The following is a 27469-nucleotide window of genomic DNA, read 5'->3' as shown; positions in this document are numbered from 1 at the left end:
TAATTGTGGTCTCTATTAGTATCTATTTAATTAAAGTGTCAGTCAGATCTCATGGTGAGATTAATAAACAAAACAAGCAAAATATGTTAAAATTAGTCTTTATGTGCAAGTCAGACAGCTTCTTATAAGGCTATTAATTCAGTGATATTAGTCAGAGCTGGCTATAAAATTACACCAAAATGGTTTGATGGCATTTTAATTTTTTTGTAACATTCTTTCTGCACAAGTGTGTCAACTGTTTTACTTGAAAATTAGACTTATTATTTGTGGTTCATGTGCATTAATGTGCATGGGATTTAATAATCAAACTTTTTAATTGCTTTCATATGTCTGCGTTTTTCCCTCTTGCATAAATCTGTCAGATTAAATCTTCGCAGAATTGAGGCAATTACACAACATTGTTTCCTTATGATGTTAGGAGGAAGCTAGTGACATTACAGATTCTTGAAGGTTAAGTGTGTTTTTCTAATTTTGAGGTAGATAAGTCAGTGAAATATTTATGGCTGACCAATTACCTGGACCACAATCAAAGGGAATAAAGTAACAGCCTCAGAACTTGTGGTCAGAAAATCATGTGCTTGGTCACTGGTGCAGCTTGTTTTGATTATCCCTGGAAGTTCGGTGGAGTGGAAAGCAACAATAGAATCTTTGTTTCTGCTGCTTAATGTGCCAGGGGAAGTTTTTATTAAAAATTGTAATTTACAATGCCAACACCTTTTTGTCACTTCATGCCAGCTAAATAGGAGTTTTTTTTTACAGTAAAAATGTTGCAGCATCAGCAATTACAAGCTTCACAACATCTTAAGCATTTTATCCAGCTTTATATCTGCATTAATCTTCATAGTATTGACAGTGACAATAACTGATGATTCAAAAGAGTGCAATTATCAGAGTGAATCTGTGACACATGTAAAATGACTTGTCCATAAATTTGTATCGTACAAAGTAAAAAAAAGAGTTTTTTCTCTTAATTAATGAAACACTGCATATCAAAGCCACTTTGCATATTTGAACATTGTTGCAGTGTTACCAGTTATGTGCGTCAACAGGAATTTATGTTATCCTTGCAAAATGTAGAAATGGCAGTGATACAGAGGCCTGAAGGAAGGACTCATCATAATTATATCCATTTCTTAGTATGTGACATGGCAAAGGTTAGTTCTGTGCCTGAATGCTTCAAAGATTGCCCTGATGAAGACTGCTACAGAGACGCTGAGTGACCAAATGTGCTTTCCGACTGTGCTCTTTTTAATTTCAGATTCCCAATTTTTATTTCCAGCTTTTCACTTTGACTTTAACTAAAATAGTTTCTAATAAAATACTATCCATCTTTTTCTTTTTTTTAATCTTTTCATTAACAATGTAATCGCCACTATTGTGTTTCACTATAAATCTTCAGACATACCGGTTTAGAATGCAAGAAAAAATGTCACTGGTTATTTTATTGGTTTCAGTGGGGAGGAAAATTGAGTATTTTCTAGAAAGGACAAATGACTGACATCAATGGTTTTATACTTCAGAGATAAGTTGAACATTACCCTTGCATGTAATACACATAAGTAGCTTCATGAGCGCAGTTTTCCTTCCATTATGCAAGAACTGTGAATATTGGAGTTGCCCATTGTGTTGCACATGGGTCGCTAACTCAAGTGAAGCAGGGTTAAAGGGTGTGGGATAATGTGAATAAGCCAGGCAGACAGAATTCATTCCCTATTTTAAAAACACATATTTCTTCTTGTTTTGATATATTATTTGATTTGAGCAAAACTGATGCAGTTTGAGAAGTATAGATGTAGAGTTGGTTGCACAGGCAGTAAAGGCTGACGAGCAGGGACACAAAACTGAGGAGCAACAACGGGTGCTCTAGCCAAATTTAATAGTTAGAAAGAAGCAGCTGGTTGGTAAGTGAAACTCAGGTGGCCCTGAAGCCTCTTCCCAACACGCAGGTTAGGCAGGGGTGGGAGTTTGGCAAGATTCTGCAGGAAGAAATAGGTTTTGGGCAGCAGAGCCCTAGATGCTCATTGTGGGGCCTGAAAAAAAGAACCCAAAGGAACATTTCAGCAACAGGGTCTGGTTTTCCTCGTGTCCAGTTTCATCAAGCAGAATGGCCACAGCAGGGTTTCATACAATACCATCAACATCCTATTTACACTATAACAATCCTATTTACCTAAATGTACATAGATCCTAACAGAGTCAGGCAGCAAGTCAAACGTTCAAAAGGCAGCAGTGTAATACTTCAGGGCAGGAATAGAGCAGGAAATTGAGCTTCTCTATTTTAACTTTTAATGCACCTGGCACCTGCCAAGATGGGGTGGAGGAGGGAGTTAAAATTCCTCCTTTACGTTGGATTTTGCTAGAACCAGTTGACTCTGGACTTTACAGAAATATCGATCCAGAAGTGAATGCAGGAGCTGAACACCAAAACAGGGTAACCCCAATGCCAAGACAGTATTTATGGAGTAAGGTACCAAGGAACCTAAGCAGTGTAGAGAATTGACTCTGAATGACATTTGAGGAATGGGTTTTGAATTTGGGGAAGTGGTGGCATGGTGTTGCTGGCCAAATATGCTTTTACAACCACAAAACTGCCTGCAACTTCTTCAGCAGGTTTCCCCTATAATGTTAGCTCAACACACAGGAGCACTCCCTTACATCCCACCAATGGCAGGCCACAGGCTTTGGAGGAGTGTACCTGCCCACTCTTTCATTCAGAGAAATGGGCAGATAGGCACCAGTGTTAAAGTAGCAGGCAATGTAATGTTATATGAATGCATTAAGCATTTGTCTTTTAATATCAGCAAGTTCAAAGCTACAGTTTTATTATGAAGCATCATGGGCTGTAAATTGATGGCCCTAGATTTTGTGCACGGGAGTCACAATTCGACACCTGCCCACATCCATTCAGATTCAGGTGGGCAATGGGACAAATGCCACTCGAAGTCTGGGGATGGTTAAAGTCAAAAGTTCTTTATTATAAGCATACAGGGACATGCTTCAGTGAAACAAAATGTCTCAAAAATCGGTTACAGTAGTAATCTTTATATAGTGTACAGAGCAGCTCTGAAGTAGAGTCATAAAGATTTGAAACATTAACTCTGTTTCTCTCCCTACAGATGCTGCCAGACCTGCTGAGTTTTACCAGCAATTTTTGTTTTTATTTCAGGTTTCCAGCATCTGCAGTATTTTGTTCTTATCAGTTACAGTAGCATTCATTTATACACAATACAATACAACTTCAGCTGGCTACATGCCCAATTTTATTTTGTCTGCTAATGGCCTTCAGCAGGCTAGTGGAAAACTTCAGAAGTGGAAGAACAGAAAAACAGCTCGGGCTTATCAACTACAGTAACTTAATCTCTAGCAAATCACAAATAGAAAAGCAGGCCAGATATGTAGGCCAACGGTTGTAGTGGAAAAATACAGCCAGAGAAACCTTGCATAGTATAAGTCTCTCAAAAATAATATTAACCCTTCATTCCCCACATTAACGTGAACTTTGTGTACCCACCTCATTTGAATTATTGTAGCATTGAGCCGAGCAAGTTCTGCATTGCTCTCTCCTAAATGCTGCAGGTGACTTCTGTGACAGCCAGCCTTAAATCATATTTAATCAACTTAACCAATTTATTGGAGTTTTTTGAAGGAGTAATATGCACTTTGGATAAAGGGAAGCCTGTAGACGTACTGTACTTGGATTTCCAGAAGGCATTTGATAAGGTGCCACATCAAAGACTATTGCAGAAAATAAAAGCTCATGGTGCAGGGGGTAACATATTAGCATGGATAGTTGATTGGCTGGCTGACAGAAAACAGAGAGTATGGGCAGAATCGTCCTAGATTTGCACTAAGTGCGGTAGCAGGCGTGAAAAGGATGTTTTAGCGACTGGTCGCAATGGCCGGTCTTCGCCCTGTATCATCCCCTTTCTGGCGAGTCCAGCCTCATTAATAATGTGTTCCTGAGAAACATGCCAGATCGCTGGTGGGGAGGCCTCTGATTCACCTGCCCTGGCATCACCTCAGGCCTTCAGTAATCCAGGCATCATATTTAAAGGGCGCCGCTGCACAGAGCTAGCACTCTCTAAGGAGTAGGAAGCTGCTGAGAACTGATGGCAGCCAAAGAGAGGAAGCATGCAGGCCCCAAATTTAGCAGCACCTCCCTGGAGTGCCTACTGGATGCAGTGAGGCCTGCCGCAAAGTCCTATAACCCCTCTCTACCCCGCTCTGGGCGAAGACCAGCAAGCAAAGGAGGCGGGTGGCAGTGGTGGTCACCACCAACGCCCTACTAAAGAGGACAGCCACCCAGCACCAAAAGAGGATGAATGATCTCCTCCGTTCTGCCAGGGTAACTCACTCTTCTCATCACTCTCAATTCACACTCACAACTCCATCACACATCCACAGAGATCTCACTCACTACCAGTTCAAGGGACATCACCATTCACTCTCTCACACACATCTTTATCTGTCCCGTGAATCGTGTCCTCATCTTATCCATGGCACCACTCACCACCCACACATGCCAGGGATCCTTCTCATCTGGCTTGGCAGGTGTCTGCTTACACTCTTTCCATCTGTATTCACACAGGACAAGCAGGCACACAAAAAAAGGGAGAGGTCACATACTGGTTCAGGAATGCCTGACATCAAGGTCCTCACAGACTTTGAAAACAGAGCAATCCAGCTGGTCCACAATGATCTGTTCCATTCCTGTGCTGACGGTGATGTCGGTAGTGCTCTACCAAGTGAGGATCCAGCAGTGAAACTTCCATCAGGCAACCATGCTGTGAATGATGTGTCCTTTTTCACAGGCCACTGCCATGAACTAATTATCTCTCCTTGCTTTCATAGGCACATCTCGGAAACAGCTCAGGGAACCCACAACCCAGGTCCTCGACTCAAGCCCCGGAGGCACCTCGGAAGAAGAATCTGATGACACCCTCATTGAAGCTCCATCACAGCGCTTACCCACGCCCTCCACCAGTGCAGAGACAAACACCTCCATGGGACCAAGCTCTAGAGTAGCCCCGGGGTCACAATCTGGTGAGCATGCTACACTGTCTGATCCACAGCAGGCAGTGGCAGGGACTTCCCAGGTCTCCGGCACTCGGAGGATGGCTGGAGGCCAGAAATTTGTTGAATCTGAATCAGATGAGAAGCCTCTGGACTCGGTCATACCTCAGTTGCTGGAGCTGTAAAGACAAGCTCAGGGACATCAGGAAGGGACGTCCACTGTGCTCCTCAGATTGCAAGGCACAATGGAAGAGTCTGTCCGCCTTTAGTCTGAGGGGATAGCACCGACATGCCAGTGAACCCAATGCACCGAGGTCAACACTGGTAGGATGGTGGCTGCCACAGAAACCTTGGTCCAGGACATTGTTCCTGCACTGCTGCAGCAGCTGCACTCCATCGCTGAGGCACTTGTAGGCATCCATCAGTGGCATCTTGAGCTCACTCCAGCTGCCCCTTCGTCTCAAGGAGTCAGCCTGGGCCCCTCGAGCACCCACAGGTAGGAGGATCAGCAGGTGCACAGCCCGAGACCATCCATCCAGGTGACTCTGGGAGTGTCCATCCCACCCAAATCCCATGTTCCTGTGACCCCAGCAGCTCCAGTTTCACAGGCCGAGGAGGGTGCGTCTGCCACACAGCAGGACACCCGAAGCAGCCTGGGGCCCTTCAGGTCTCGGACCTCCAGAGGATGCCTATCAAGGTCATCAGGCGCAGCAGTCAGCAAGCTGCCTCTACTGTGGATGTCGGGGGAGCACCAAGACGTGGCAGCAGCGTTAGAAAGTTCAGGAAGATTTAGTTGCACAACATGGGCATGGGTGTTAATCACTTGTACTTAATGTTGACCATTGTAAATATGCTCCTTGTCTATGGCTCCTTTTAATGATGAGTAGTTTTCGTGTCAATCAGATGGAAACCTTGCTTCCTGCACAAGATAAAGGCAGGTGTCTCAGTCCAGGGCCTGTTCCCTGCACAGTGTGTAACCTTCAGACCAAAGTGATGGTACGGCTTCACACTCAATGGACACATTACTGATTTCTGCACCTCCATGGTGCTGTCATTGTGCCAGAATGTCACGGGCAGGTATCACATAGTTCCATTATTCTCTCTGTGTGCTCTTAGCACCTTTGAGCTGGGGCTGGCCCCCAGCTGTTCAGCATATGTGACCGGTGATGCTGTGCTCCTGAAGGGGTCAGGCGCTAAAGGCTGACCAAGGATCAGATGTTTTTAAAGTTTCATGGCTGCATCTCCATGATATGATCCTGATCTAAGAGCACAAGCGAGCTGCCCTTGGCCAGACAGGGGCCAGGCATTCACAGAGGCTATGTGAAGATCTATGGAGTGTCCTCACTGCATGTAGCCATAATCCTCCTGGAATCTAGCGACTATTAGGGCCTCCACTGTGTCTCCATGACATGAGCCTGAGCACTGAGGGTATGTGCAAAGCCATCAGCCACACAGGACTCAAATGTTCACAGATGCAAGGTGAGGATGTCAGGACTGTCCTCACTGCATCTCGTCATCATCCCCCACGAATCTTGCGGTGATGAGGGCCTCCTGAACTCATCTGCCTCATCCTTGACATCTTCCAGGGTCCAGAGAGGCTGCAGGATTTGCTCCTTGGGGAACAGAGCTACCCACAGAGGATGTGGCTGTCAAGGATCTGAGACCTGCTAAGGATTTAGGAGCCTTTGGAGGTTCCCTGGGTATTGTACGCAGACCTGTAGGATGCATTTGTGCTGGTTGCAGACCAGTTGAACATTCAACGAGTGGAAGCCCTTATGGAGATCTAAGTGCCATGTGAGTGCAGTTGGTGGCACCCCGCACCTGTGGAAAACGAGAGAACTGTACAAATTCCGGCAGTCTTGCTTCCTGGCTTTGCTGATCCTGGGCAAATTGCCACAAAGTTCAGTGCCTTTGTGAAGATGGCATCCGTGACCTCCTGGATACACTGTGTGTGGATGCTTGTGAGATCCAGCACAGGTCACCTGTGGAGCCCTGGAAGGAGCCACTGGCATAAAAATTGAGCGCCGTAATCACTTTCATGGCCACTGGCAGTGGATGCCCTTCATATCCCCTTGGCGTCAAATCGTGCAGCCGGTGGCATATGTGACCGACAAGTTCCCTAGACATGCGCAGCCTTCGCGACACTGGTCATCAGTCATCTGTAGGAATGACAGGTGCTGTCTACGGACCCTAGGATTAGCGAGGCACCTACGAGCAATGGCTCACTGTATATGTTCATGTGTATGTGTACATAAGTATCCAGAGTGCCACATCACTCACTACTGCACTACAGTCTATGTATCAAACTAACAGTGTATGAGTTTGCAGCACACAATGTTACCTGAAAAATACATTCAATGTCAGTTATGGGAAGGTGATGGCATAGTGGTATTGTCACTGTACTAATAATTCAGTGTAATGCTCTGGGGACCTGGGTTCAAATGCCACCACAGCAGATGGTGGGATAAAAATCTGTATGACCATAAAACTGATTGTTGTAAAAACCCATCTGGTTCACTAATGCCCTTTAGGGAAGGAAATCTGCCATCCTTATCTGGTCTGGCCTACATGTGACTTCACTCAGTTCTCAAGGGCAATAAATGCTGGCCTAGCCAGCGATGCCCACATTGCATGAGTGAGTAAAAAAAACTATAAAGGGTGATTAGTTCAAACTTCTGGGAATGAAAAGGCATAACACCTATCAATGCCAGCCTTATACCCACCTTTTATTGCCTCCACATACCCAGATGTGCCAGACATATCATGCATATACAGCTACACGACCCCACTTCCTTGCATGACAAGGTGGCACCATACTAGTTGCAGCCTTTGTGTGCACAGGTAACTTACTCGCAGCAACACTCTTCAGCAAATCCAGGGACCTCAGCTCAAAAGATCTGCAGAAATATTCCAGAGCACCTGCCACTACAATAGAAAAAGTTGTCAAAAATGACCTTACCCTCCTTGGGTGCCTGCCTTTTAAGGTGCAAGGCACATCTTGCAGCCTCACACAGGGTGTCTGAAGAGTAATTAATGAATACCAATATACACAGGACCCGCTGTGTTACGTCAAGCTTGTGCCGATTCAAAGCCTTCTGATGCATTTAGCATCAGTGAGCAAGCTTCTGCTGCTGCAATACTGCAGGGGCATCACATAAAGTACAGGTGACTCAATGCACTCCTGGGTGCAGCAGTGCATCTTTGCAGTGCTGGTTGAGGTGGCCCAACATAATCAAGTTTCTAACCCCATAAATGTACACTTTATTTTTCATGCATCGTAAACTCCTTCCCACAAAGGTGCTGTGGATGTACTGGCAATGCTAAGTTGTTTTGATATATCTCACTGTGCAAGTTTTAAAAGGCTATTGATGCCGGCCTGGAAGCAAAGGTCCCATCCCTCCCTTAATACAATAGGAACCAGGATCAGTAAAAGCAGGAATTGGGATAATGAAAATGCCAAATTGTTAATAAAAAGGGGAAACCACCCTGACTACCCCTCCCCACCTCAAAAATATAAGCTATTAAATCAAAATATTTTTTCTTTACAAAACTTAGCCATTATATGATTTTTTTCAGAAAAATATGTTTACCATGTAATAGGTTTCATTTTATTTACAGATCAAAATATTTTTGAGAATTTGAATCCACAGATTAACTTTTAATCTAGCATTTGATTTAGCAGCTAGAAGAAATATTATTTATTTTTTTATTGAATGTAAGAAATTTCTTCTATGCCTAGAATTCAGTTTTGTATTATGTATGTGCTTTTGGATTCTGTTTGTATTGTGCATTGGATGATGGTGTTACGCTGAGACGGATATTGTTCTGTTGCCATTGAATCTGCAGTGATCAAATTTACATCTTTTTCAGTGAAAATCAAGACAACATCTGGAGTAATTGGAATAGCACATAAAGCCATTGCTTCATCTTTGTTCTATTTATAGATCAACTTACGTGAAATGTTCAAATAGAGAAGGGGAAGAATTGCTGAGATACTGGGTGCTGGGTTCAAAAAGTCTCTCTTGACACTCCAACATTGACAGTTTACTACTAGGTTCTCTTAACCAGCTGGATGTGTTCAAGGACCCTCTCTGGTCTGAAAGGTCAGCTGCTTTTAGTTGTGCATTGGTAGAATACTAATACAGTTCTTATTCAAATTACCCAATACAGCAATTATTAAATTGATGGCCTTGTGCACTAATTTAATACTGTTGCCGTTCAGAGGAAGGCCAGAGCTGCACTATTTGCTGAATTAGGTGCTTCTGAGGCAAAGTTCAACAAGAGGCTCTGGTTTTGGGCTGCATTTTCCCACCAAATTAGTAGTCAGAAGCAGTGTATAAGTAATTAGCACAAACCAGGGAAAGCTTGTCATTTAATAAGACTTTTTTATTTCCACATTACACAAACAGTGGGAATTGATCCATTAAGTGCCTAGCTATTAATGCTGTTTAATGTATGTCTCGTTGTTAAATTGAGATGTCTAGTTACGTATGTTCAGTATTTAAGAGCTCCTAGTGGATTGTGCAATGTTTGCTGAGATTCTGGGCTATGTATTTCACTGAATCAATAATGAGTTCATTAGTGAATTTGAACATGGCTGATTCAGATGAATGGATATTCACTGCAGGACTTGGTGTAGTTGTGGAAACCTTCTATTGCTTTGTTTCTGTTGAACTACCATCATGCTGTTTTGTTTCTGTAATTGCTCAGTGATGTAACTAATTTATTTCAGGATTAAAGTTCTGCCACAAGAGTTTTAATCAACGTGGAAAGGCCACTTTGCATTGCTAATTGTGGCTTTTTATTTTCCAGTAGTAAAATGGAAGAGAAAGGCAGAGTGCACGTTCCACATTGTATGATTATATAATTCATATAAAATACTTCTCATGGTGTCATCGTGTCATCCTTATTTTAAAATGGGCAATTAAAAAACGATTAATGCATCAAACTAACTGGGGCACAGACCCTGCACTTTAAAGATCAGTAAATAATTTGATTTACTAAAACATCAGTTATTAATAGATCAGGCTGAATTAATCACCAAAAAGAAACAACAAAGAATAAAAGATTTTCAGGAATTCAAATGAAAATGTATAACTGCTAAAAGAGGCAGCTAGCTGTCCTGCAATTACAAGTAGTGGAAGTGGTCTGGGCAGGCAGCAGAAAACAGGCTCCTGGCAAATTGGCAGCCAGTTTTTTTTCCATTGACTTGGAAAATATTACTAAGATTTTAAATTTTAAACCAAGTAAAAATTACAGTAGGACTAGGAAATGAGTTTTCAAAAGAGTTTGAATTTTGTACTGTGAACTTCAGTCAATTGGGGAAGGCAAAGAAATTGGCTGCTGATTAGCTGCCGAAATTGGCTACCGATTTCTCCCCCTCAACAGTAAAATATTACTTTCACTGTCATGCCTAAACATTCGTTACAAAATTATGTGATGATACAATATAAAAATATAGTAGACAACTGACCTTAGTCTGTAGAGAATTGGAAAGTAAAGGCAAAATACTGCGGATGCTGGAAATCTGAAACAAAAACAAAAATGCTGGAAAAACTCAGCAGGTCGGACAGCATCTGTGGAGAGAAAGACAGAGTTAACATTTTTCGAGTCCATATGACTCTTCTTCAGAGTTAAGAGAAGTAAAAATGTAATGAAATTTATATGTTTAAGGGGGATGGAGCAGGTGAGGCTGGATAGAAGACCAGCGATAGGTGGAGGCAAAGGAGAGATTGCCAAAGATGTCATAAACAAAAGGTCAAAGGAGTGTTGATGTCGGTGGTACTGGATAAAGGCGGTGCCATGAAGGATAGAAAGCAGAATGTGATAATAGCTGAACAGGGGTAAGCACTCTGGAAAGAACAACATGAACAAGTGACAGATGGCCTTTGTGGGGGTGGGGTGGGGGGAGGGGACGGTGGTGGGAGAAAAGATCGAAAATAGGCTAAAAGGTGGGGATAAAATGGTGAATAAAAATGAAAATTATTTTAAAATAATAATAATAAAAATAAGTGGAAAAAATAAAAGTTAAAATAAAAATGAATATTGAAAAAAAGGGTGAGGATGGAGGAGAGAGTTCATGGTCTGAAGTTGTTGAACTCAATGTTAAATCCAGAAGGCTGTGAAGTGCCTGATCGGAAGATGAGGTGCTGTTCCTCCAGTTTGCAGCAGGCCAAGGACGGACATGTGGGCATGAGAGCAGGGTGGTGTGTTGAAATGGAAAGCGACAGGGTCATGCTTGTGGACAGAGAGAAGATGTTTTGCAAAGTGGTCACCCAGTCTGCGTTTGGTCCCTCCAATGTACAGGATTGGAAAATGTTTGGGAACATTACATTTCAATGCCTTTGAAAGACAGCATACCATAAAAAGGCCAAGCAGAAATAGGTGAAAAGATATTACAAAATTATAACAAAATATTGATAGCACACAAACAGGGCATTCAGCCCAACAGGTCACTGAAAACATTTATTATCCACATTTATGGTTCTATCAGGGCCACTCAGCTCCTGACCTCATTTCATCCTTTATCCAAACATGGACAAAAGAGCTGAATTCGAGGTGAGGTGTGAATTACTGCCATTGATATCAAGGCAGCATTTGACTGATTATGGCTTCTAGGAGCCTTAACACAATTGAAGGGAAAACTCCCCAACTGGTGAGAGTCTTACAGAAGGACATAGGAAGATGGTTGCATTATTGGAAGTCAATCATCTCAGCCCCACACATTGCTGTAAGAACTCCTCAAGGTAGTGTTCTAGGCCCACCCATCCTCAGCTGCTTCATCAATGACCTTCCCTCCAACATAAGGTCTGAAATGGAGATGTTTGTTGTTGATTTGCACAGTGTTCAGTACCATTGCATCTCCTCAGATACTGAAAGCATGTCTGCATGTAGCAAGACCTGGACAACATTCAAGTGGCAAGTAACATTAATGCCACACAAATGCCAGTCAATAACCATCTTTAACAAGAGAGAGAGAATCTACCCATCTTCCCTTTATGTTAAACAGCATAACCATCAGTGAATTCCCTACTATCAACATCCTGGGGGTTACCATTGGCCAGTAATTTAACTGGATCATTCATTTAAACACTCTGGCTACAAGCGCAAAATGAGGATGGGAATTCTGTGCTGAGTACCTCGCTTTCTGACTCCCCAAAGCCTATCCACCATCTGGAATATGGTGCAATACTCTCCATGTGCCTGGATGAGTGCTGCTTCAATAACATTCAATAAGCTCAACACCACCCCAGACAAAGCAGCCCGCTTGATCAACACCCCATCCACCACCTTAAATGTTCAATCCCTCCGCCACTGGCACACAGTGGAAACATTGTGTACAATTTACAAGGTGCGCTACAACAAGTTGCCAAGACTTCTTCAACTACACCTTCCAAACCTGTGGCCTCTACCACCTTGAAGAGCAAGGGCAGCTGAAGGCATGGGAACACCACCACCCCAAAGTTCCCTTCCAAGTTACACATGATCCTGACTTGTGACTATATCAGCGCTCTTTCACTATCACTGGGTCAAAATTCTGGAACTCCCTCCCACATGGCACTGCAGTGGCTCAGAAGGTAGCTCACCACCACCTTCTCAAGAGCAATAAATGCAGCCTTTGCCAGTGACACTCACATTTCATGAATGAATAAAAACCCTTTGATAAAAAGTCAGATTAAGTAATGTTGAATAATCATTTTGTCAAATTTATTAAATCCGGGTGGTATGAGATTCTTAAATTGGCCTACATTGGTCAGGTTTAACCATTAATTGACTGGAATTATTCCATGGCTGAATAGTGCTGTTGCATGCTTTCTACTTATAGTGGTATGTTCCTTCAGCAGTTACTTTCATTATAGTTACAGCTCATGCCTTTCACATTTAAAGAACTCTAATTGATTAGTGACTAATGCTTAAGACAATTATCCCAAGGGTGACAGTGTTAAAAGAATTCAAGGCCAAAAACTCAATTACGTAATGCCCATTTTTCAGGTGTGAAACATATTCCTAAGGGTTAATATGACAAGCAACATGCATGTGCTGGAAGTGTGCCACTCACTGTATTTGGTCAGAATCTGCCATGGGTGCCAGGGGGATGCGCCAGCACAATTCAGGAAGTTCATTGTAATAATTAAATGAGGGTGCCTATTGCTGGTGGTCAGGTCCAGAAAATCATCCAGAAACTCATGGTATTAAAAGTTAGAAAGAAGAAAGAAGGAAAACATGCATTTATATAGCATCTTTCATGACCTCAGGATATTCCAAACACATTACAGCCAATGAAGTACAATTGAAGTGTAGTCGCAGTTGTAATGTAGGAAATTTGTGCACGGAACAAACAGCATTGCGATAATGACGAGATAATCTGTCTAGTGATATTGATTAAGAGATAAATATTGTCCAGGACACTGGGATAACTCCCCTGTTGTTCTTTAAAATAGTGCTATGGGATCTCTAACATCCAACTGAGAGGGCAGACAGAAACTTGGCTGAACATCTCTCCCTAACAACAGCGCCCCTGACAGTGAAGTACTCTCTTAGTACTGCACTGGAGCGTCATTCTTGATTGAGACTTGAACTAACATTTGACTGCTATGGCACAGCCAGTGGTAAATGCTGAGTTGTTCAAATCCCAAAGGGAAACTTGAGGTAACTGCCACAACTATTTTCGCAATTTGTATGTTTCAAGATGTAGGCTTTGAATTCAGTAGTTATAAGACAACCAAACTTTATAGGATTTTACAAGACTAGATTAAACATTTATTAATAAAATAAATTATTTTAAGCATACATATGTCTACAAATTACTACCATGATAACTTCTAAATCCCCTAATTAATCTGACTCCTAGTTATATCTCCATTAAGGCAACAATAAGACACAGATTTTAAAAGACCCAGGCAAAGAGACATGATACCCTTAACTTCGGTTCGTTGTAGATAGCAGCTTGAGGCATAGATGCTGAAGGCTTTTCACACTTGTTAGATTTTAAAATGCCTACCTTTATGCACAGCCTTCTCTCCTTTATACATATTTTCCCCGATGAATGCAAATTCCCATTGTTTCACAATGGGCAGAATCTTCTGTTTGGCGAGCAGGGGTGGGGCCCGCTCACCGATGCATGAAATGACATGGGGTGACATCGGGCATGCATTCCGACGTCACCCCACGTCATTTACATTCTCAGATCGGTGGGTGTGCAGCTGACTCGGCTGCGCGTCCACTGACCTGTCAACGGCCTATTAAGGCCATTAAAAAACTAATTGAAACCATTAATGGACTTGCCCGTCCAACCTTAAGACCGGAAGCCCTAGCGGGCTTCTGAAAAAAGCATGAAACCTCATCCACAGCCGGGTTGAGGTTTCATGAGGGATTTTAAAATTTCAGTGTGTTAAAATAAAAGTTATGGACATGTCTCAACTCATGTGAGAGTGTCACATGAGAGGACATGGCAGTGAAATTTTTTTCCTCATCTTTTTTTAAAGCTTCAAGTCTGAGCCTAGCTCTTTGAGGCAGCACTTTGCTTCAGGGAGATCTGTACGCTCTTTCACATGCAAAAGAGCTCATTCCTTGCTCAGGGAATCCCCCCCTGCCTGCACTGGGGGTGCACAGTGCTCCCTGGTGCACGTCATGCTGGGCGGTCCTTAAAATGGCAGCACACCCCCAACTGGGGGCGCCGATCGGGAACCCGAGCACCCGCACCCGCTCCTGCGCATCCCCCCGACGTTTGGGGGGAAACTGTTGCCCTATATCTTTGGACTTTACCTCCCTGATCATAAAAATTTATCATAGTATCAATGTTACCAGTAATCTGTGGGAAAAATAAACACAAAGGGCAGAAATTTGCACTGAGCAGGCGGGTGTGCGGGATGACAGCATGCCTGCTGACAATTAACAGGCCTATTAAGGCCATTTTAAAGTTATAATTGAATGAAGTTTTTTGGTGCCTGTCCAACCTTATGGTTGGCGGGCATGTAAAAAGGCCAAGCGGCCTTTGGATTTTTTAGGAAATCTCATCCATGGGCGGGATGAGGTCTCCAACAGCAACTAAAAATTAAGTAAAAATTTTAAAATTTCATTAATAACATGCCCCTGCTCATATGACAGAGTCTTCCGTGCTTGCCCTCCTCCTGCGCCCACACTGGCAGCGCTGCAGCGCGCATTCCATGCTGGCTGGCTGCTAACTGGCCAGCCAGCTTGAAATTGATGTCAGGGCCTGATCACGGGCGGCGGTCTCCACACAGATGCTGCCTGACCCGCTGAGTATATCCAGTATTTGCGTTTTATTTCAGAATTCCAGCATCCGCAGTATTCTGCTTTTGTAAGTTTCAGTTTACAGCATGTATCCAGTCCATGCAGCAGTCCCCATCTCCCTTTAGCTGCCAGTTTTCCAAAGTCCTGTGAAATGCAGCCAGACAGCACTAAAGCTGGAACAGAGGAAAATTGCTTGGAATTTTCCATGCCCGCTGGCATCAGGTATGTTTGGTGAGATGAGTGAACAATATGGCAAGAAGGCCAAACTTGGTTTCACGGGGTCGTGAAACCAGTTTGCGATTGTCCGCTCCACCAGCCGATGGCAGGCCATGTTTCCCGCCATCGAATGTTGGGAAACTCATTGTAATATATTTGCATATCATTATAAGCTCAGCCTGCCGGAATCGCACCTACCCGCCCACTTCTGCTGGATTGTCCGCCCACATTGGCCTAAATGCAAGCCAACGTGTTTCACAACAGCATATAAAAGGTGTACGCTTGGCAGGCTGCACTTTGAGGGGAATTCGGAGGTGAGTACACAGTGATATTGCAGAGCACTCATGAGGGACACCTGTTGGAATTCAAGGTTGCGATGACTTGGGGTGGGGGAGAGCAAGGGTTGCCCTGCAGTTGAAGGTAGCACACAAACACCAGCAGGGTGGAGGGGCATTGGGGGAGAGGGAAGCGGCAATGCATTAGGGAAACCTTGTACAAGGTGCCCATTCCTTTGCAGCTGAGACAGTTCAGGCACAGCCACATTGATATGATTGGAGTCAGGCCTCAAGCTTATCTGCCCACTCAAACAAGGAAGAGGAATCAAAGTGCCACCAAGTGCTCCAGAGCTTTTCACCCCTTGGGCGCAGACTGCAAATTAATGAGCGTTTTAGTGGATTGCAGAACACTTGGACAACAGGGTAACTTGTACAATCTCCTTGGTAAAGCTGGCCATAGAGCAGTCACTGGTGGAGGCACTCACAGCTCCTTGCAATGTCATCATCCCAGTTTGGACCAGTCTGCTCCATAGTTTAAGCTAATAGTGCAGACTTGCAGTGTGGGTTAGGAGAATGCCTGCGCCTGAGCTGAGAGCACAGCATGCAGTCCAATGGGAAAATCTGCCGTCAGAAGGTGGAGTGGGGCAGACGTGGGTGGGGTTTTGGGCAGCCATGAGCACTAAACTCTGGCCATCCAAGTGATGGCCAGCACTCCTCAGCATGGGTTAAGGGGCCTTCAGAATTAACCAAGAGCGGGTCTTAGTTCGGACAATGAGGACAAATTTGACGGAGATGATTTCGACGATGCTGATGAAGATGAGGGGATGGATGATCTGGATAACGTGGAGGAGGAGGACCGAGAGAATGTGGAGATGCTTCCTGCAGCAGATGGCCAGCAGGCCAATCAGAAAAGGATCACAACATCATACATGACCAAGTATGAAAGAGCCCGAGTACTGGGAACTCAAACTCTCCAAATAGTGATGTGTGCACCTGTCATGGTGGAGTTGGAAGGGGAGGCAGACCCTCTGGAGATCGCAATGAAAGAACTGAAAGCATGAAAAATTCCAATCATTATCCGAAGATACCTGTCAGACGGAAGCTATGAAGACTTGGGAGTCTTCCCAGTGTGTCTCTCTCTCTTTCATCCTGCAGGAGGAGTACATCAGGAGCATGGAGACTGGTGACCTAGCTGTATACCTCATGGTTTACAGAGCATGAAGACGATGGAGAAGAGAGCGACTGAGGCACCTGGCTGCGCAGAGAGAGGAGCAGCACCCTCAGGAAGAAGGGACGGCTGGGGCTCCCACCACCGAAGAGCCACAGTGAGCGGTCGCTAGTTAGTGCCCAGCTAGAAACAGAGTCAATGGAGATCGCTTTTCATTCTTGCAGATGACCAGTGTTGCTGAAGACTGTGCATGTCTAGGGAACTAGTTGGTCACATCTGCCAGCTACTGCAGAATTTGACACCATGGGGACATGGAGTGCATCCACTGCCAATGGCTGTGAAAATGACCGCCAGTCACTTCTATACCAGTGGCTCCTTTCAGGGCTCCACAGGTGATCTCTGTGGGATATCACAAGCCTCCACCCACAAATGCATCCATAGGATCACAGATGCCATCTTTACAAAGGCACACAACTTTGTGCATTTTGCCCGGGACCAGGACAGCCAGGATGCAAGAGCAATTGGATTTGCCCAGATCTTGGGCCTCCCACAGGTGCAGAGTGCCATCAACTGCATTCACACAAACCTCAGATCTCTGTCACAACACATGGCCAACTATGTCAATTGCAAGGGATTCCATTCGTTGAACATGCAGCTGGTGTGCGACCACCAGAAATGCATCCTGCAGGTCTGAAAGTGTTTTCCAGGGAGTGTGCATGACTCTAACATTCTCAGTCGGTCACAGACATCTTCCAGGGTCCAGAGAAGCTACAGGGGTGGCTCCTTGGGAATAAGGGCTACCTGCAGAGGATGTGACTGATGACACCCATGTGAAGGCCTCAGACTGCAGCAGAGAGAAGGCATAATGAGGCTCATGATGCAACTCGCACCTTGCTGGAGCAAACCACTAGGATGCTGAAAATGAGTTTTCAGTGCCTGGAGCAGTCTGGTGGAGCCCTGTAATATAGTCCACAGAGGATGTCACACATCGTCGTTGTCTGTTGTGCCCATTACAACCTAGTACTATAATGGGGAGACAAACTGGCTGAGTAGGAGATGGAGGAGCTGGAGGTCTCCTCTGATGAGGAGAAAACTGACAGAGATGAGGGTGAGGAGGTCCTCGAGGGCAATGATGACAGGGATGAGGCCCTCGCACTGGCCAGATGAGGCAGGTGTGTTCAGGCCATCATCGCTGCTAGATTAATGGAGGAAGATGATGACATGCAGTGAGAAGACACCATAGATCCTCACATTGCATTTATGAATGTTTGACTCCAGTCTGGCTTATGGTTAAGCAAGTGCCCGCTGTGATAATGCTCCTGTCATGGAGATGCAGTAGAGGCCCTAATAGTCAATCAATTGCAGGAAGATGATGACGACATGCAGTGAGGACACTCCATAGATTTTCACTTAGCCTCTGAGAAAGCCTGACTCCTGTCTGTCCGAGGGCAGCTCACTTGCACTCTGTGGTCAGGGACATATCATGGAGATGCAGCCACGGAACTTTAAAAGCATCTGATCCTTTGTCCGCATCCAGTATCCAGTGTTCAGCAGCACAGCGTCACCGGTTACGGTTCCTGAAGAGATGGGGGACAGCCCCATCTTAATGTTGCTGACAGCACACAGAGAGAATGAGAGAACTCTGTGACGCCTGCCCACAACATTCTGGCAGCAATGACAAGCACCATCAAGGTGTAGGAATCAGCAATGAGTTCAGGGGGTGTGAGGCCGGACCATCACTTTGGCCTGAAGGCTGCACAAAGCACAGGGAAGAGGTCCTGGACTGAGACACCTGCCTTTATGTTTTGCAGAAAGGTTTCACATCTCAGTGACACGAACACTGCTCAACAGAACAAGGAGCCATAGGCAGGGAGACATTCTTGGGAGTTTATTGACGAAAGTGAACTGTATGTACAAGTGATTAACACCCATGCCCAGGCTGTGCAACTACGTCTTTTTAACTTTCTTAAGCCTGTCTTGATGCTCCCTGGCCTTGGAGGTGGAGGCAGCCTGCTGACTGCTACTCCCTGTCTGTGATGACCTGGATGGGTGTCCTCTGGAGGGCCGAGACCAGGATGGCCCTGGCCTGCTTTCAAGGTCTACTGTGTGGCATTGGCACCATCCTCGGCCTGTGGAGCTGGAGCTGCTGAGGTCACAGGAAGAAGGGATTCGGATGGGCTGGACACTCTCAGAATCACCTGGATGAATGGCCCCAAGGTATGCACCTGCTGATCCTCCTCCCAAGGGTGCACAAGGGCCCCTGGCTGACTCCTTGAGGTGAAGGGGTAGCTGGAGTGTCATTGAGCTGGCCCGCACTCCTCTCACGTACACACTGTTGGAGGCCAACTATGGCGTCAGCAATGGAGTTGATCCCGTGCAGCATTGCAGGTATGACATCTTGGACCAAGGCCTCCATGGCAGCTACCATCCTACCTTTGTTGGCATGCCGGCATTATAACCTCCGCCTGAAGGTGGACAGGCTCCTCCATCATGCCTTACAATCTGAGGAGTGCAACAGACGTGTTCCTGTTGTTCCCGAGCTTGCATTTGCAGCTCCAGCAACTGTGACGTGACCGAGTCCAGGGGCTCATCATCTGACTCGGACTCAGCAAATTTCTGGCCTCCAGCAGCCCTCCGCATGCCGGTTTTGGGAAGTCCCTGCCGCCCCCTGCTGCAGATCAGACAGTGTGGTCTGCTCACCAGATTGTGATCCTGAGGCTACTGTAAAGCTAGATTCCACCAAGGTATGTGTCTTGAGCTGATGGAGGGTGTGGGTGGGCGCTGTGACGGGACTTCAGGGACGGTGCCTCCATATTCCTCTTCAGAGGTTTCCTCGGGGCTTGATTAGAAGCCCTGGGTCGTGGGCTCTGTTGGCTGTTCCCAAGATGTGCCTGCGAAAGCAAGTTGAGATAATTATAATGGCAGTGGCCTGTGAAACAGGAAACATCACTCACAGCATGGCTGTCTGATGGGTGTTGCACTGCTGGACCCTCACTTGGTAGAGTGCCGCCGACCTCACCATAAGCACAGGACTGGTCCAGATCCTCGCCGACCAGCTGGATGACTCTGTTTTCAAGCCCATGAGGACCTTGATTTCAGGCATTCCTCCACTGATTTACGACCTCACCCTCTTGTTGTATGCCATCTTATCCTGCATGAATAGAGATGGAGAGAGTTTAAGCAGAACGCTGGCCAGGCCAGATGACAATTATGCCTGGCACGTGTGGGTCGTGAGTGGTCCCATGAACTGAGGACAATGAAGGTGTGTGTGAGAGAGGGAATGGTGATGTCCCTTGAACTGGCAGTGAGCGAAGGCCCTGCGAATGTGTGATGGGCTTGTGAGTGTGTGAGTTGAGAGTGATGAGAAGAGTGACTTACCCTGGAGGAATAGAGATCATTGATCCTCTTGCAGCACAGGGTGGCTGAACTCTTTTGAAGGGCATTGGCGCTGACCATCGCTGCCACCGCCTCCCAAGCCAGATTAGTGAAGTTGCTGCCTGTTCTGCAGCCACAGAGGGAGTAGTGAACATCACCACGATCTTCCACTGTGTCCAAAAGGTGCCCGAGGATGCATCATTGAACCTGGGGGCTACAGTCTTCTTGCCTTTCAGGGCCATGTCTTCTTTGCAGCAGTCCTAGGCTGGAAGCACTGAGAGGTGTGTGCGTGGCTAGACTTTAAATATGGTTCCTGGCGTGATGAAGCGGCAAGGCGATTGTATGGCAGGTGAATGAGAGCCCGCCCGCCATGGTAACAGCGTATTTTCTGGGAATGTATTATTAATGCGGCAGGTTTGGGGTGATACGGCGTGAAAAGTTGCCATTGCAGCCGCGGGGTAAATTGTCATTTTACCCGCGCGCTACCACACTTAGTGGAAATCTGGGTTGATCCTGCCCAGTCTGTGACATGCAGCCTCATTGAAACATTTAACTGAGTAATCCACTTAGACGGTGGCATAGTGTCACTGAACAAGAAATCCAGAAACCCAGGCTAATGCTCTCGGGATCATGCCAGCTAGTGAAATTTAAATTCAATGAATAAAAATTTGGAAATGAAAACCAGTGTCAGTAATAGACTATGGAACTATCATCGATTATCGGAAGAACCCATCTGGTTCACTAATGTTCTTTAAGGAAGAAAATCTGTCATCCTGGTCTGGCCTACATGTGACTCCAGACCCTCAGCAATCTGGTTGACTCTTAACTGTCCTCGGAAATGGCCTAGAAACCCACTTAGTTCACAGGCATAAAGGGATGGGCAACAGATGCTGGCCTTGCCAGTTACACCTACTTTCCACGGAATAAAAAATAAAAAAAGCCTACTGGAGTGGGTTCGTTGCTCACCTCCCTGACCCACTTGCAATTAGACTGGAAGCAGGGGGGTTCGAAGCAAGTTTCATTTGGGTTTGAATTATTTTTCACATTTTAACTGCCCATCCCACCCAAACCCAATGCTATTGGAGGGCTAAAATTGCCCCATCAATTTGAAAGGGTGAAGAAGAATGATCGATGATGCACCAGTGTCATCAGCTATTTTCTAGAAGCGAAGAAAATTTGCCTTTGTTGCTTCATATGACTTGATGTTGCTGCATACACGGGCATATCACAAACTGAGGGCTAACATTGAACCTGAGACACAGCAAAAATAACTGAGTCATGGTTTGCAGAGCCAAGGAATTATTACCCGGTTGAATCCAGTCTATAGAACATCCCAAACATTTTAGAATCTTACAGGTGTAGACTGAATGCCATTACTGTCATTAGCTGAATCAACATGCAGAGCAAATTGTGATTGATAATTGTATACAGAGTGAAATGAAGAGCAATCCTGAATTAGCAACATAAAACATCAGAGCAAACTGAAGGGCTGCAAAAGCCAAATGCAGATGCTATGGTTTAATCTGTAAATATGCATTTTGCCATGTGCTTGTACTGGCGGCTGGCTTAACATGATTTGATCATTATTTATTTGTTTAGGATTACTGATGATTCAAGCTGATCTGAAGGAGCAGGCAATGAAATATATGAGAATAATATATGAAGTAACTTGGTCATGCAGGTTTTGAAAAATCTTTCAATGCATTACTGAACAGCCTTGACAAGGTGTACATTGAAAGGATATTTCCACTCGTGGGTGATTCCTAGTTGGCTAGGGGGCACTGTTTTAAAATTAGAGGTCGCCCTTTTAGGACAGAGATGAGGAGAATTTTTTCTCTCAGAGGGTTGTGTGACTTTGAAACTCTCTACCTCAGAAGATGTTGGAAGCGGGGTCAGTGAACATTTTTAAGGCAGAGATAGACAGATTCTTGTTAGGCAAGGGAATCAGAGATTATCCGGGCTAGATGGGAATGTGAAAATCAAACACAAGAAGCTCAGCTGTGATCTTATTGAATGGCCGAGCCGGCTCGAGGGGCTAAATGGTCTACTCCTGTTCCTATTTCTTAACTTCTTATGTTCTTATGTATATCACCAGTGAAAGATCATTCATGTAGTGTTTGGAATTAAATGGAAAATCACAACTTGTGTTGACTTGTACTTTCATATATGAATTAAGCTGCCTACTTTACAAGATATTACATTAAAGCAAATTGTGATTAAGTCCATTTTTCTGTCTCCCTGTGTGCTACATAGCGGTCTGTGGAGATTGTAACATTTAAAGCACAGAATGTTCCAATGCCTGTTATGTATTTATGTTTCTGCCTATTAACAAGGGTGGGACCATCTTGGAGTGTTGTAATGGGTCACCAGGTCAGTTCAAAGGCCAGTGAATCATTCCATCTCCTACCCATACACTCTGTGCCTCCTGCTCCAGTTATGAGGCAACCAGTTTTAATCAGAAGTTGTGTCCCAGGCAGAGGACAGGGAAAGGGGTCAGGGAGACATCCCAAAAACAAGAGTCCCAGGTAGGTGACTGAGGTAGGTCACAGTTAAGATAAAAAAGAGAGGAGCAGAGAAACAGGCTCCAAACAGGAAAAGGGCTGTGGGTAGCAGACTTTAAGTGAAGTGGGCTCAGGAGAAGTCCTGAAGTTCTAAGAAGGCAGCAGTAAGTTGGTCACTCCGTGCTGTGGCCCATGGGGTGCTGGTACCCTTTTGGAACAGTAATGTTCTGCTCACTGCAGCCAAAAAGCTGAAGTTGTGCTTGTGAGTTGTTGCTCAAGTGCATACTCGTGAATCTAGGGGAGCAGAATCTCAGGAGACAAGATTGAAACCTTGTAAGGTGGGCCGTTGTTGATGCTGCCCAAATTGGAGAAAAATTTGGAGGGAATTCCAAAGTGAGATCTTCTAAGGTGAAGCCTGAAATCCATTTTGAGCGAGGCAGAGTTTCAGCGAGATTGGTTGACTCACATTGTTTACTGCTGTCGGGGTAGGTTGTTGAGAAATCCATGGACTCTGTCTTGGTCGCATCTGCCATTTGTTGTGTAGTGTGGTATGTTCGACCATAGTTTTCTTGTTAATTCACACATACCCCTCATTTTAACCCTGAATGTTAAAGTATAAGATAGACATTGTAAATTGTGTTAACCTTCCAATCTTGGAAATAAAGTTTACTTTTGTTTGTTCAAAACCTGTAGAATCTTATGGCTTTATTCACTGATCAAATGCCCTGAATCTCAAACTTTGTCTACTTTAACAAAACGTTACTGGTCCCTAATTGGATCTTACCAAAAACTTGGGGGTCTGCTCTAGGATCATAACAAAATACTTAGAGACGCTTCCTTGAGTCAGTCATGTTACAATAATTTTAGAAACACTGATTCCCTCCAAACTCTCCATAAGACCAAGTCAAGCAGTCTTCTCTCATGAGGTATTGATCCCTGGGTAGTCCTTCTCAGTCATTTTGTGAAGCTGTTGAATAAGGTCTGCTCCTTGGCAGTATATGTAGAATCATTGAACTGCTGTTTGGCATCCTGCCAAGTTTCTTTTTTGGAGCTAGGGGTTACATTGAGCAATGTAACAGCCTTTCCTTCAATGCTTTTCTATGGGCGCTGAAGTTAGAAGCTTCATGACAGTTTAGGGCACTCTTCACGAAACTAATGTTCTGTCCTGCAAACTTAATTTAATAAATTTCCTCTGTAAAGCCATTACTTTCCTCAATAGCAACTCAATGGAAAACTGGTTATCTCAATTAGCTAGCTGGCTAGTGTGTTAACACCAACAGCAGGGGGTTCAATTCCCGTGCCCTTAAGGTTGACTCAGGGCCTGCCTCTTTGCCTTACCTGTGGTAAAAATCATGGTACTTCACTGCCATTGGGTAAATAATCACCACACACCTGCCTTTGATCAGAGAACTGAAGAAGCAGCCCCATTGCCATGTGGTAGTGTATAAGGTTGAAGTGTGTAGATTGGTTTACTCAATAGCACTGACTATGTATAATTTTCTGAAGTTATTGCCAAAAGAAAATCACCTTTATGTCCACAGAAAGGACATGGCAAAATGCATATTTACAGATTAAACCATAGCATCTGCATTTGGCTTTTGCAGCCCTTCAGTTTGCTCTGATGTTTTATGTTGCTAATTCAGGATTGCTCTTCTTTTCACTCTGTATACAATTATCAATCACAATTTGCTCTGCATGTTGATTCAGCTGATGACAGTAATGGCCTTCATGTGCTTGTACTGGCAGCTGGCTTAACATGATTTGATCATTATTTATTTGTTTAGGATTACTGATGATTCAAGCTGATCTGAAGGACCACTGCACAGTCATTGTGACGATGAAGTCCCATCTTCAAATTAAGGATACCCTCCATGTTGTGTGGTACTACCACAGTGCTAAATGGGATAGATTTCGAACAGATCTAGCAACTGTTAGAGGGAAACTTAACACAGCTGCCACAACAGTTTTGCAATTTGTATTTTATTTTGAGATGTGTGCCTTGAATTCAGTAGTAATAAATCCACTGTGGCTTAGAGGTATTTTTTTACAAAACTAAATTAAACATGTATTAATATAAGAAAATATTTTAAGCACATACATAGGTTTACAAATTACTACTATAATAACTCCTAATCTCCCAATTAATCTGACTCCCAGTTACACCTCCGTTAAGATAAAAACAAATCAATTTTATCAGACTCGGGCAAAGCACACAATACTCTGGACAGTGATATTCAGTGAGATTTTTAGTCTTGGTTCCTGTAGATAGCAACTTGAAGCATAGAGACTGGAGGCTTTTCACACTTGTTAGGTCTTTGAGTGCCTTCTCCTTATACATAACCTCACCTCCTTTATACATTTTTCTCCCTTTTTAATGTAAATTCCATTGTCCCAATATGTCTTTGCAACTTTACTTTTCTCATAATATAAATCTTTCATAATACTCATATTATTAGTAACCTTTGGGAAAAATAAACACACTGTTGGGCTTAGATTCTTACGGCCAAGTGTAACATCACACCATCTCTTTGAAATTCAAACTAACCTAATTTATCTAAAAATGCAAATGTTCCTCACACCTCACATTCTAAAACTTCAGCCATGTTTATGGATTTAGCATTTCAAACCTAGCTTCTCTTTTGATAACTGAAAAGCTCTAGACCAGCTGCCTCCAATTCAATTAAATACCCCCCATACACACATCTACACACAGAAACTAATCCAAACCCCACTATTAACCTACCTTTATAATAAATCACAATGATATTATGAAAATTATTATATTTTCATGACAGGAATGCTGTATTGTTTGAGACAAGAAGCTTAGATTTTGCCTATTAGTTTGGTGTGCTACTTAAAGAAGAGCAGGGTGTTTCCTTAGTGTTTTAGCCAACACTTTTCCCTCAACCACTACCGCCAGCAGGGAGGTGGTGGTGTAGTGCTAATGTCCCTGGATTAGTAATGCTCTGAGGATGTGGGTTCAAGTCCCACCATAGCAAGTGGTGGAATTTGCATGCAATTAATTTAAAAAAATCTAGCCCAACAGTAACTCCAAAAGCACTGTTGTAAAAACTCATCTAATTCACTAATGCTCCTTTAGAGAATGGAATCTGATGTCCTTACCTGATCTGGCCTATGTACAACTCCATAGAAATGCGGTTGACTCATAAGTGTCCTCTGAAAAGGCCTAGCAAACCACTCAGTTGTATCAAACTGCTTCAAAGCCAGATGGACCACCTGACATTGACAATGGCACATCCAGCCCATTGGACCCTGCAGAGTCCTCCTTGCTAACATCTGAGTGCTTGTGTTAATATATGTGAGACCTGTCTGACAGACTAGTGAAACAACAGCCTGATGTAGTCATACTCATGGAATCATATCTTATAGACATTGTCCAAGATAGCACTGGCTGGACAGACCCACCAGAGGAGTGGCACAGTGATATACAGCCTGGAAAGAGTTGCCCTGGGGGTTCTTAACACCTACCCTGGACTCCAGGAAGCCACTTGGCATCAGGTCAAACATGAGCAAGGAAACCTACTGTACCCCCTGAACTGATCAATCAGTACTTCTCTGTGTCGAACACCAACTGGAGGAAGCACTCAGGGTGGCAAAAGCCCAGAATGTACTCTGGGTGGGGGACTTCAATGTCCATCACCAAGAATGTCTCACTAGCACTACTACTGATTGAGTTGGCCGAGTCCTAAAGGACATGTATGCTAGACTGGATCTGTGGCAGGTGATGAAGGGACTCATAAGAGGGACAAATCTGCTTGAACACATCCTCACCAATCTACCTGTCACAGATGCATCTGTCCATGATATTATTGGTAGGTGTGACCACTGCACAGTCATTGTGACGATGAAGTCCCATCTTCAAATTAAGGATACCCTCCATGTTGTGTGGTACTACCACAGTGCTAAATGGGATAGATTTCGAACAGATCTAGCAACTCAAAACTGAGTATCCCTGAGTATAACCCCTTGGCCTGACACCAACCCCCTCCCCCCCCCCCCCCCCCCCCCCCCCCCGCCCCCTACCATTACCATCAAGCTGGGGGAATCAATTCTGATTCAATCAAGAGTGCAGGAGCAGCACCAGGCACACCTAAAAATTAGGTGTCACCTGGTGAGGCGACAAAACTACTTGCATGCCAAACAACAGAAGTAGAATGTGATAGACAGAGCCAAGTGATCCCACAGATCACATCTAAGCTCTGCAGTCCTGCCACATCCAGTCGTAAATGGTGGTAGTCAATTAAGCAAATCACTGGAGGAGGTTTCTCCACAAATATCCCCATTCTCAATGATGGAGGGTCCAGTACATCAGTGCAAAAGATGAGGCTGCAGCCATCTTCAGCTAGAAGTCCTGAGTGGATGATCTATCTCAGCCTCCTCCTGAGATTGCCAACATCAAATATGCCAGTCTAAAGCCAATTCGATTCACATCACATGATATCAAGAAATGTTTGAACGCACTGGATACTGCAAAGGCTATGGGCTCTGACAGCATTCAGGCAATAGTACTGAACACTTGTGCTACAGAATTAGTCAAGCCTCTAACCAAGCTGTTCCAGTACAGCTACAACACTGGCATCTACCTGGCAATGTGGAAGATTGCCCAAGTATGTCCAATGCATGAAACCAGGAGAAATCTAACCCAG

The sequence above is a fragment of the Carcharodon carcharias genome, chromosome 4 (assembly GCF_017639515.1).
Source record: "Carcharodon carcharias isolate sCarCar2 chromosome 4, sCarCar2.pri, whole genome shotgun sequence".
In the NCBI taxonomy this organism is placed as follows: domain Eukaryota; kingdom Metazoa; phylum Chordata; class Chondrichthyes; order Lamniformes; family Lamnidae; genus Carcharodon; species Carcharodon carcharias.
Note: the sequence above shows the minus strand (reverse complement) of the source record.